This window comes from Cygnus atratus, chromosome 1 (genome assembly GCF_013377495.2).
Source record: "Cygnus atratus isolate AKBS03 ecotype Queensland, Australia chromosome 1, CAtr_DNAZoo_HiC_assembly, whole genome shotgun sequence".
Classification (NCBI taxonomy): Eukaryota; Metazoa; Chordata; class Aves; order Anseriformes; family Anatidae; genus Cygnus; species Cygnus atratus.
Genome location: NC_066362.1, coordinates 50,000,200 through 50,011,004, shown reverse-complemented (window position 1 = coordinate 50,011,004; position 10,805 = coordinate 50,000,200).

Here is a 10,805-nt window from a genome sequence, read left to right as displayed (position 1 = left end):
TGAAAAAGACAAGTTGAGTTATTCTCAAGGAAGAAGAAATCACAACTTTCATTCATGGTCCATTTACCTTTCCTTTCACTCCTTTTGTGACTGAATACTTTCACAGAGTTCCTATGAGGAAATGAGGTTTAAGAGCCCTTCTCCAATATCATCTCTGTATAGTAGTAGATGGCTCATTAGATTCTGTCCCAACCAGGAGACATGAACTCCACGATCCCATTTACTTCTATTTGCAGCCTCAGGTATTCTTTGAATAACCTGATCTCAAGACTTAAGGCTTGCTATTTGTAAGAAACTACTGACTTGAGAAGGGAGGAGAAAGAGACTGGAAAGGAGAACTGAGAACTCAAGTAGTGGGCAGATATTGGTGGCATCTCAGTAACCTTAATATAATGACAACAGATCCCACTATTCATACTTAGAAAATAAAATTCCCACCTTCTTGTCACTTCTGTATGATCTCTATATAAGAGCAAAAAGCATGCAAGTTCTTCAGGTAGTTGGTGATTTTGTAAGGACAGGGGGAAAAGGTTTCTATGAGTAATGTCAGAACTAAATCCATTTTGCTGGATCACGAAAGAAATTCTTCAATGAGAAGCACTGAAAAAGAGTCATTAATGAAACCATAATGTGCTCCTTATCACCCTTTATGAAATATCTGATAGGTACAGGTGTCTTTAGTTCTTTCTTCTTCTTGTCTTATATTCTCTGTCAAACTGAATGCATTTTTTTTTTAATTAGGCATGATTCTGTCCTATATGGAGGAAAGAGTAAATAGCACAGATGATAGCAATGACACTAATCACCTACTTAAACTAGGTGTGTCAATCCTTGTTACTTAACTTGCGGTTGCAAGCTTGAAAGCTTGTGACTGGAGGTTCTTCAAGGTAAGAAATATATTTTGCTATTTATTTATGTAGTAGAGGTATTTATGATATAATGGGTCCCAACTTCTTTTGGCACCTCTAATTACTATTGTAATATAAACCTTAATTCTAATAATGAACTTCTGGGACAGAAGCCAAAGGATTTCTTTGTGTGTGTCTGCATGTGCCCAAGTGTACTGGTCCCTAATTCTAATTGTGGTCTTTGAACTCTTTTGTAATGAGGCGCAGCTGAAAGTCAGAATAGCAAGAGTATTACTAATAATAGCAGTGCAAGGCCATAGCATAGTAGGATAGAGAGCACATAGAGAGCTGCATAGGTTTAGATCTCTGTTATGATAATGAAGCCTGGGTGCCAAGAGCTGTGATTTTTACTCATATACCAAGTTTCAGCCAAGTCAGAGTTCTAGGGAAAATGAACTCTTGCTAGAAATTTCAAGTATTTTAGGTATCAGACCATACATAATGTGGTGGTGGTGTTGTTCATTTCTTTTTTATTTGTTAAAGAAGAAATTAGAATCTTTGGTCCATTATGGAAGTCTTTGGGGAAAATAAAATTAGGGCAGTGCAGGTGAGAAGTCTGGGGATGCACAACATTTGGCAATATGGACATTCAGGAGCAGCATGTGTGACTTATATTTTTAATATACTTGTTATTCATGTTTATTTTTGTTCTTTAGAAAATTACACCTCAGTCTAAGTTAAGGCCATCTCAATTTTAAGGTATTACAGTAGATATATAGAAACCATAGTGCTGGCAGGATCGCTAGAGGAACATGCTCATCTTCTGTTGCTTACTCCATCTGTTCAAACAGAAGTGAGAGAGCTGTCAGTGCACTGACCTGCACACACTGCCTGCAGGTGTCTGTGGAGTTATGATAAACAGCTCTGGCTTGTATCTTTTCCTTGAGCTTACCAGTATTTTGTAAATAAAATCATGGTGTTGCTATTGTGGCAAAAATGGAAGAGAATTCATTTTGCTATGTCTTCTTTTATGACAAAATTCAGCTCCAGTTTAGCATTTTTTTTTAATTATCAGAAGGCTATGTGGAACTTCTGACCTTTCTACAGTGGTGCAAACTCTATGTGTCTGTTGATAAATGAAGATGTTAATAATTTTCTGACCTTGATAGAAAATGGACCAGCCCCAGTTACAATGCATAGTGTTTGATCTCATCTAAACCTTGAAAGGTGTCCTTCCAGGGCTGAAAAATAATCACAGAACATACATGTATTTCCCCTCCCTATCCCACCAGTACAAAGAACCTGCATTAACCGGGGAATTATGCTGGGTTCTCATAAGAATGATGTTTTCATACATGAAGTGAAGGTTATGCATTGCTTGCTCTAGGGTAGATGTCAGAGAGACTAACTGGGGATAATGCTGGAAGACTGAGGCCGGTAGGAACAAAACCTGGTTCCACGGTATCTATGTTGTCTATTAGAATTGATCCCCATATGGGCTATTCCTCTAGCCAGGCTTAGGCACCACTTCCCAGAAAACTGGCATAAGCCAAAGCAGCCTGGGAGCATGCTAGTAACTAAACTATGTGGATGATCACCAGGCCAGTGCTCAAGCTTGTTTCTTGTCCTTGTTTTATTTAGCAGTAAGGAAAAAGATGAAATATCCACACACCCTAGGATTAGGTTGCTAGGGGAACAGTAAACATTGGGCTTAATTGACTGGGACACTTGACAGCACATTGTTTCAATGTTATTAGGCGATACTGTCTTTCGCTAAATCTAGGGGTCAGTCTTTGTATGTGGGGGTGGGTTAATATGAAGAGCTTGGAGGGCACATTGAAGCCATAAATATCCAGGTTTTTGGCTAAGTACGGGCAGACTTCCCTTTCAGTCATTTGCTCAGATAAATGCCTTGCTCTTCTCAAGCAAGGTCACCTTATCCACCTTATCTCTTCTACTCCCTTGATTCAGGAGCCAGCCTGTCTTTGGTGAAGCTTTATTGCTGTTTCTGTTAACTCTTTCAAATGGTAGAGCTTTTTTTTTTTTTTTTTTTTTTTTAAGCAGTCAGGATGGGTAAAAAGAGAAAATCTTGGCTTGCTGCCATACTCTGTGTTTATGGAGGCTAATATGATACAGAGCCTGGGAACTGTGGGAAAAAGAGCTGTGATCTTGTACTTGTCAAGTCTTGTCCTTGGTGTTCTGTGCTGACCCTGCAGAATTACCACTGTGGTCTCTTTTCAGTTTCTCAACATGTGAGGTACTTCTGTACCCCATGTGTGTTTTTTCTGTCCTTTTTTTCCCTATCAAACTCCTAAGGGGTAACTGAGTGCAAGAGCATAAAAGGATTGTGACCTCAACTGATGCTTAAAATGTGTGCATACGCAGGAATTACGTACTTGCCTTTCTGCCTACATTAGTCAAGTTGGCCTGTCCTTCCCGACTCTGCCCATATTTTCAGCATTCCTGTCTAAGTAAATTTAATTTTAAAATCTCTTTTAGCTGAGATCATGTGATCCTGCTGTACTTCTATGTGATTATCAGTTTCTGATCCTCTCCATACCTAGCCTTTTATCCTGGTTTGGGGCAGAGGGAGTGGTTCAAATGGTTAATATGGCCCGAAGCACTTTTTCCTCATTCACATCCCTTCGAACCCTATGTGTCTGTCATCCAAGTGTATTACAAAAGTAGAATAAATTTGGTAAATCTTTTTTTTTTTTTTTTTTTTTTTTTTAGAAACAAACTCTCCCAATTCCCAACAGTTTAAATTTAAACTAAAGATGTTTGCCCAATGCACAAAAACTTTATTTTGTTTTGTTATAGCTGTTTTTCTGTATTTATGAGTGGTATGAGCAATTTCAATGGAAGTACCTCTTCTTAGGAGGTGAATGAGACACATTTAACAGATGGATGGGGAAGAATATGATTGCTCATGCTTCTCAGGCTTTACAATAGAAGGATGGGAACATTTGGTATATATGCCCTTCTATGCCCACGTACTAGCAATGCAGCAAGGGAATGCTGACAACATCTCTCTTTTTTTTTTTTCTGCTGTTTTTAATGAACTTTAACCCACCTGGAACACTCTAAAGCACAAGAAGGAACCTCAAACTAAAGAATGTCAGAGGGAGAAATAAGCAAGTAAAGCTTGATCCTCCCTCTGGATGCATCTGTAACAAAATTTCAAAACCTTTGACAAGACCTACAATTTAGCTGCAGGATTTAATACTAGAAGATTGACGTGTTTACTGTAATGGCAGTAAATTGACTATCCAGAAAGAGCTGTATATCTTTGCAGCACAGAAAGTGTCTGTGTCTGAGGGAGATGGAGGCAAGTTATATCTAAAGGCAGATAATCAAGCTAAAATGATTACACTAGAACCATAAGAAATAATTAGAGAAATAGATTGTGAAGAAAGAGAGAAGGAAATACAGACACTACTTTAGGCCTCGCCACTTTTGTTTATATTGACCTGAAATTGCAGTCTAATTTTAGAAAATGACATTGTTGTCTTGAGCTTGGAGAAGACTCCAAGAGAATGATTTTTCTTGCTACAGGTTTTACCAAGTGGAAAAATCTGTTAGCAACAAGTAATGTGATTTAGAGGGGGAAAAAAAATAAAAGAGTATCTCAGAAGCTTCTGCTACAAATTGCCTTTAATTTGAACTAGAAAATTCTGACAATTCGAGAGGTAACAATTCACACATCGCTGAGTTTGTTTTCCGTCTTTATCTGTAGACATCATGCAAGATGAGACAGTTACTGATTTTTACATGTGGTTATTGGCAATTCTTGTACAGATTTGTACATACATTGCAGATAGTGGCATTTGGGGAAATTTAGAAAACCAGATTGGGGGGAGAAAGGAGAGAGAGACTTCTGCTCCTCTTGTCCCTCTTTCCCCCCAATTATATGCAATACAGAAGCCTAGAGGAAGAGAATGGTGCATGAAACTTATGTTACTCAGTGCCCTTCTAAGGCATCTGCTATGTACATTCCTTGCTGTGAGATATTTTCAAAGCTGCTATGAAGAAAGCTGCTTGCCAAAGGGAGAATACCAGAAAGTGAAATATTTCTGCCTCTTGTGCAATCCCAAAGAAGTGACCTTGGACAGGAATTGGAATGAACTTTCTGTGGGCAGCACGTGTGTAGTATTACCAAGCCACTCTGAACACAGAAGTTATTCCTTATCTACTGGGGTCAGCTGTTCTGTCATTTCAAATGTCTTCTTTTCTCACTTGCACAGTACTTTTAATTGTTTGGTAATTATGTCTTTGGGCATCAGTCTTTCTGCATTTCTCTGGTCCACACTCTTCTCCCTCTACGGCTTCCTCTGAGATTTTTTATTTATTTATTTTTAACTTCTCTAGGTACTATTCAGTGTCTTTAGCAGCTATGTTATAACTGATGTAACTTTACAAGCTTTATAGAAGAAGAATCCTCTTTTGCTCTTCAGGTTAAGTTCTGTGTTGTAGATGCAGAATTCTATCATGCAATTTTCAGTCTCTAATGATGAAGAAAGTGTTCATGTTTTTTTGTTTTGCTACAGAACCTTCACCTTCTTGCTCCTGTCCTCCTTGTCCTTTTTACACAGTAAGACAAAGAAGGAAGTAGAGGATCTATTGAGAAGGTACACAATCAAAGAAAAGTCATTTCTTTCTGTCTTACATCCATCAATTACTTTGTCATGTTTCTGCAAGAATATTTCAGCAAAACCAAAATGATGGGACTGTAATAGTAACCATCACCCCATTTGATAGTAGGCTTCCCATAGACTCAACTGGCAGTTTGACAGTCCTCTGTCATAGTTACTACACCCTGCTGATTAAACTGCTGTTACCACAAATTAATCTTGACAAAAACAAATTCATTTCTATTCTGAATTTCAAATTTGACCTTGGTAGGTTTACAAGCTTAACCACCATACTGGATACAGAATATGTAGCAATAAAACCTTAAATAATAATAATAGTAAAAAATCTCTTTTACTGTCTGTTTATTCTCTCTATTGCATGACAAACTGTTTTGTGGTATGGCTAAAAGTCAAATTCAAAATTTTTTTCTAAAGCATACAAAAATTACCCACTATTGTTTATAAGAGGGATTTGCCTGGGCACAGAATCTCTGTCATTAGCCAACTTGTGACTGACATATCTTAGCTCCTATCAATAGTAGTATGAGAAACTGTCATTTTACTTGCATCATCTTCCAAGGTTTGGAAAGATGAGGGGGAAAAACAGAGGAAAAAGGTAATAGATAAGTCAGTCTCAATATAAAATCCTGCCAAAACAGATTAATATACTGTAAACACTATGTAAATATACTGCATCAATGCAATTGTGAGCACAGGGCTGCACTGGGATTATTATATGAAAACCAACAGTTTTGATAAATTTTTCAGCATATCTGTAAGTTTTACTCAAATTTTGGGCTTGAGGAGAAAGACAATGGAAATTATCTCCAGAAAACCTCATTTGGTGGCAACAACCTATTTCTTGGAATTAGCTATTATTAAGTATGTAGATTCAACATAGTATTGCAGAGAGGAACAAACAACTGGAAAAACTACTTCCCATGTTTGGGAAACTCCACTGCTATCTAAATTTGCGGCAACAAAGTTATTCAGTGTGGAGAGGTCCACACCTTCGACCCTTTCTGAAACTCCCACAATTGTAAAGCTAGGTCTGAAGAACACAGTACTACTTCTTGTGGGCTTAGACCAGCAGGGTCTATTATCTGATTTTAGGACTTGATACTGAGAAGTAGGAAACATTAGCTTGAATTCCTCAAAAGACAGAATTAAACATGGGCCTCCCACATCGTGATTAGTCTTCTAATGCTTTTTTTTTTTTTTTTTTTTTTTGCTTGAATTCTGAGAACACCTTGAGTATTTCAGAAGGAAGGGGCATATACCTCTCTATTTTGTGAGATCCTGACTGCTAAACATGTACTGAAAAACAGATTGCCTCTCCTAGAACTCACCATTGAGTTTAAGTACCAGTGAGGTGTTGATCTGCAGAGCTTCAAGCCTGGAAAAATGGAAAAAGCAACAAGTTAAGACATCCTCAACTTTCTGTGGCAGCTGAGAAGTCTTCAACATTACACTTTTGGACATAGATACTTATGTTTTCTGGTATACAAAATTCTATAATAGAATTAAATTTATTTCCTAATTCAGTCCTGATGCCAGGGCTGTATTTACCTGCATATCTGGGATTTTTAGTTCACCTAAAATGTCTACTGAAGAGCCCTCAGTTTCGAGGCAGCAGAGCAATCAGAGAGCTGGAAGGTAGAGGCAGTGCCCGCTGGTAAGTGCAAGAATGGTGTTGTGGTTGCTGGTTTTTTGTTTGTTTGTTTTGTTGTTGTTGTTTAATCCTAGGAGAAGAAATAATGGGAAGGAGGTTACAGTTTCCATCTAGAGACAGAAACTGGATGGGCTATAGAAAACAGAAGAGAATACGAATAGTAACACAGGCAGAATACAGAAGAAAAACAAAACACTTATGGAAAGGTGTCTGGGAGAGAATAAGAAGCATAGATTAACATGAGAGAAGTGGACAGGGAGAATGTCTATTCTCAGTGGAGTTTCAGGTGATTCAGTGGACCTATAGGTGATGCAGGCAGGATAAAATGAAGGGAGACCCACGTTTCTAGTGAACAGAAAAGAGAAGGGGCAGTGCCTGGAAGAAGGACCTTGAACATGGGGCACATTTCAAAAGAGATGCCAGTCCAGGAGGAGTCTCTCCAAGTGCTCAGGGGTTGTTTCCAAGTTGACTGAGCATGTGTCATTTCCCTTAGTACTGTTGGAAACCTTCCAAGCTCAAATTCATGATGTCAAAAGGAAAATCCCTGATTTACTTTGCAATAACAATATCCTCTCCAACTTTCAGTGTCGAGTATTAATGAACAATTCTGCAGGATCTGAGCTGTAGCAATATGATGGCACTCTAACTATAGACTTTCTGCTTTTGTTCAAGTCCTGTCTGTTAGAGCTCTGTTTTGTCAGTTATTAAGGTGTGCTGTCCAGTGTATATATTGCATAGGTAACTGCAGAAGGCAAAATGCTTAGTCGGGGACAGGTGGGGAGCCAAGCTCATTGTGGGTGGGTTTGTGTGTAAGAACATCTGTGACTTCCGAGGGCTAGTCTGCAGCATTTATTTGTTGATTTATAGCTCAGGTGCTTAGGGTTCTGGAGCAGCTTTTTAATGTTTGTTCCAATTGAAGGGGGGAGGAAAAAAAAAGAAATAAAAGAACCTCAGATAACTACGGTAATTCTGTTGAATGCAGAAATAAGGATGTTGGATTCCAATGTTGAGATTAAAATCATTATGGCTGGATATATACAGGCAAAGTCAGAATCTTGACTTAGTGTCCACATTAATCAGTTACTTTGCTGCTCAGTCTGAGAATAAAGAATGTGTGAGGGTACACCACTGCCATTTTGTCACAACTTTAAGAAGAATGACATAATAAGAAGTTTAAAAATACTACAGATCCAACAGTATTACTTTTAGATCCAACAGTATTACTTGAGAAGATCAGAGTCACAGTCAGTTTAGGTTTCCTTTCTGACAATGGCTTATGTCACAGGATAAAGTATTTGTCATTTGCTGTGGGAAAGCCAAAAATAGAACTTTGGTAAGACTCAGGTCAGAAAAGGACTTTCTTCTTTAACTGTTCTGACTGTTCCTTCCTTTTTTCTCCTCCCTTGTGAGGGTTGAAATCATGGGTTATATTCCTAAAAATATTAATGGACCGGCAGAATTATCTGGTATGGTGGTGTGTTGTTTTGTTGTTTTTATTCTTTTTTTTTAAGAATGTTTACTTATACCTATTTGCATAAGAGTGTGAAGGAGGAGATTATATTATTATACATGTGTTTAGTTTAGGCATGTTTGTGATGCTCTTCGTATTAGCATATATCTCATTCCATAAATCACCAACTACCTCAAGAAAGTGGTTTCATCATTCACTCTTCCTTTCAACTAGTTTCTTGCAGATAAAAGTGCTTCTAGTTCATTCTTTCTGTATCAGGGATCTCTTTGTGTAAATGCTTTGTTTAAACAGATGTTAAATAAGATTACAAGCACATTGTATGTCTACAAACCAGTCCTGCCAGGTCATAAACACTGATCATTCCCACTAAAGTGAGAGGATACTTGAGGAAACTTTGAAGACACCCATCAGATCCTCAAGAGCTTACCCATGTCCTTGGGCATCCTTTGCAACCTCCACTCATGCAGATAAATTTCACTGAGGTTACACTAATAGCGTACTTAAGGCTATAGCTTGAGCTGCGGTGTTCTCCTTTTTATCAGTATTGGTGCACAGTTTTCTTTGATCTGCACTTATGCATTGCCTTCCATCTCAAGATCTCAGAAAGCTTTTCAAATGTTAATGAATTCTACCCATTCTACCCTAGAGAAACTGAGGTGATGAGAAATTACAGGAGATACTTAGGTTCACAAATACAACCTACAACTAAACTGAGAACAACCCACTGAGATTAGTTATTCCCATACTGTACAGGTCATACAGGTATCTGTTGTTAGAATGTCCTTTGCCATCAGAATGCTTCCCTGGTGAACAGAGATGTCTGGTGCTGATGGGAGGGGAAATTTTGTGCTCCTGGTGCTTTCATGGAACATGGAGCCCGTAATTACTGTGGAGAGGGGCTGGTAATCTTTCAAGAATGATGAACCGGACCATAGTTTTAATTCTCAAATTAGTGGTTCAGTATGACAACTGAAATCCAGCAGGAGCTGTAGGGGGATGATCTTCACAGAAGCAGCTTCCAAAGACTTTGAAATTTAGGAAAGCTGGGAGTACCTGCCTCACATAGACACTGATTTGGGGGTACCTTGTCTTCCAGGGCCCAGATCTGCTCAAAAACCTGTTCAAGCTCTGGTGCCCACTCTATAAATATCCAACACTGGTATGGATAGCTTGAAAAGAGACCTCCAGCTGTGGAAGTAGTGGGTGCTCATTTGGTTGAAGGGAAAAACAAAAAACAAAACAAACAAACAAAAAAAAAAACAGTAAGTAGAATGCATTCATCATACTTCATCTGGATGTTTTCAGGAAAATAGAAGTAAAGAACATGCTTTTTTGGTTAAATGTTCTGAAAGAAAAATATCTACTGCAATAGCCTCTTGTTGTATCTGAGTTTAAATGTTGTCCTGTAGATGTCTGAAGAGTGCTTACATTGTAAAATAGGTGATGAATGAATATGGAGCAGTTGGTTTATGTAGATTTCTATGTGGGAGAAAATAATTTTAAATTATAGTTTCGCTTAGTTGAGTCATTGGTGTTAGCTGCTTTCACATACATCAGAAAGAATTGGACAGTTCTTTTATCACTGGATTTAGGTTGAAGTGGCAAAACCAAAGTAATGTAAATTATTTTCACATGACTATCTGGCTTAACTTCAATGGACATTAAAGAGTTACTTTAAGTTCACAGCACAGATTTTCAAGTGGCTACTCAGGTTTTTTTTTTAAATATCTGTTTGTAAAACTAATTTCTGGATGAAAGGAAAGCAGTGTGTTACTGCATGTTTTGTGAACAAATCTACAGAATTTATTCACTGATCTGTAAACTAACTGGAGAAAAATCATAATGGCTTTGCTGTAGCAGCTTTCATAGTGTAAGGAGGCCTTCTGGTGGTGAGAACAAAGAATGTTTCTTCCAGTGATTAGCATTTATCCGAATGCATATGAAAATCTACTCAAATTTACATGCTTAGAAGCTAAAATTCACCTGCTGTATAGAAGGCAACTTTAAATATTTAAGTTGTGATTGTTTTAGACCCTGAGCTTTTGTTGTAACTGTATACCTTTTGACCTTCTTAGGTCAATATAAGAGGAACAAAGAATTTATCATGAATAAGTTTTTCAAAACTTTGCTTAAGTGAGACCATATGATATGCTGATATTGACCATTAACACTTTGTTTTATCT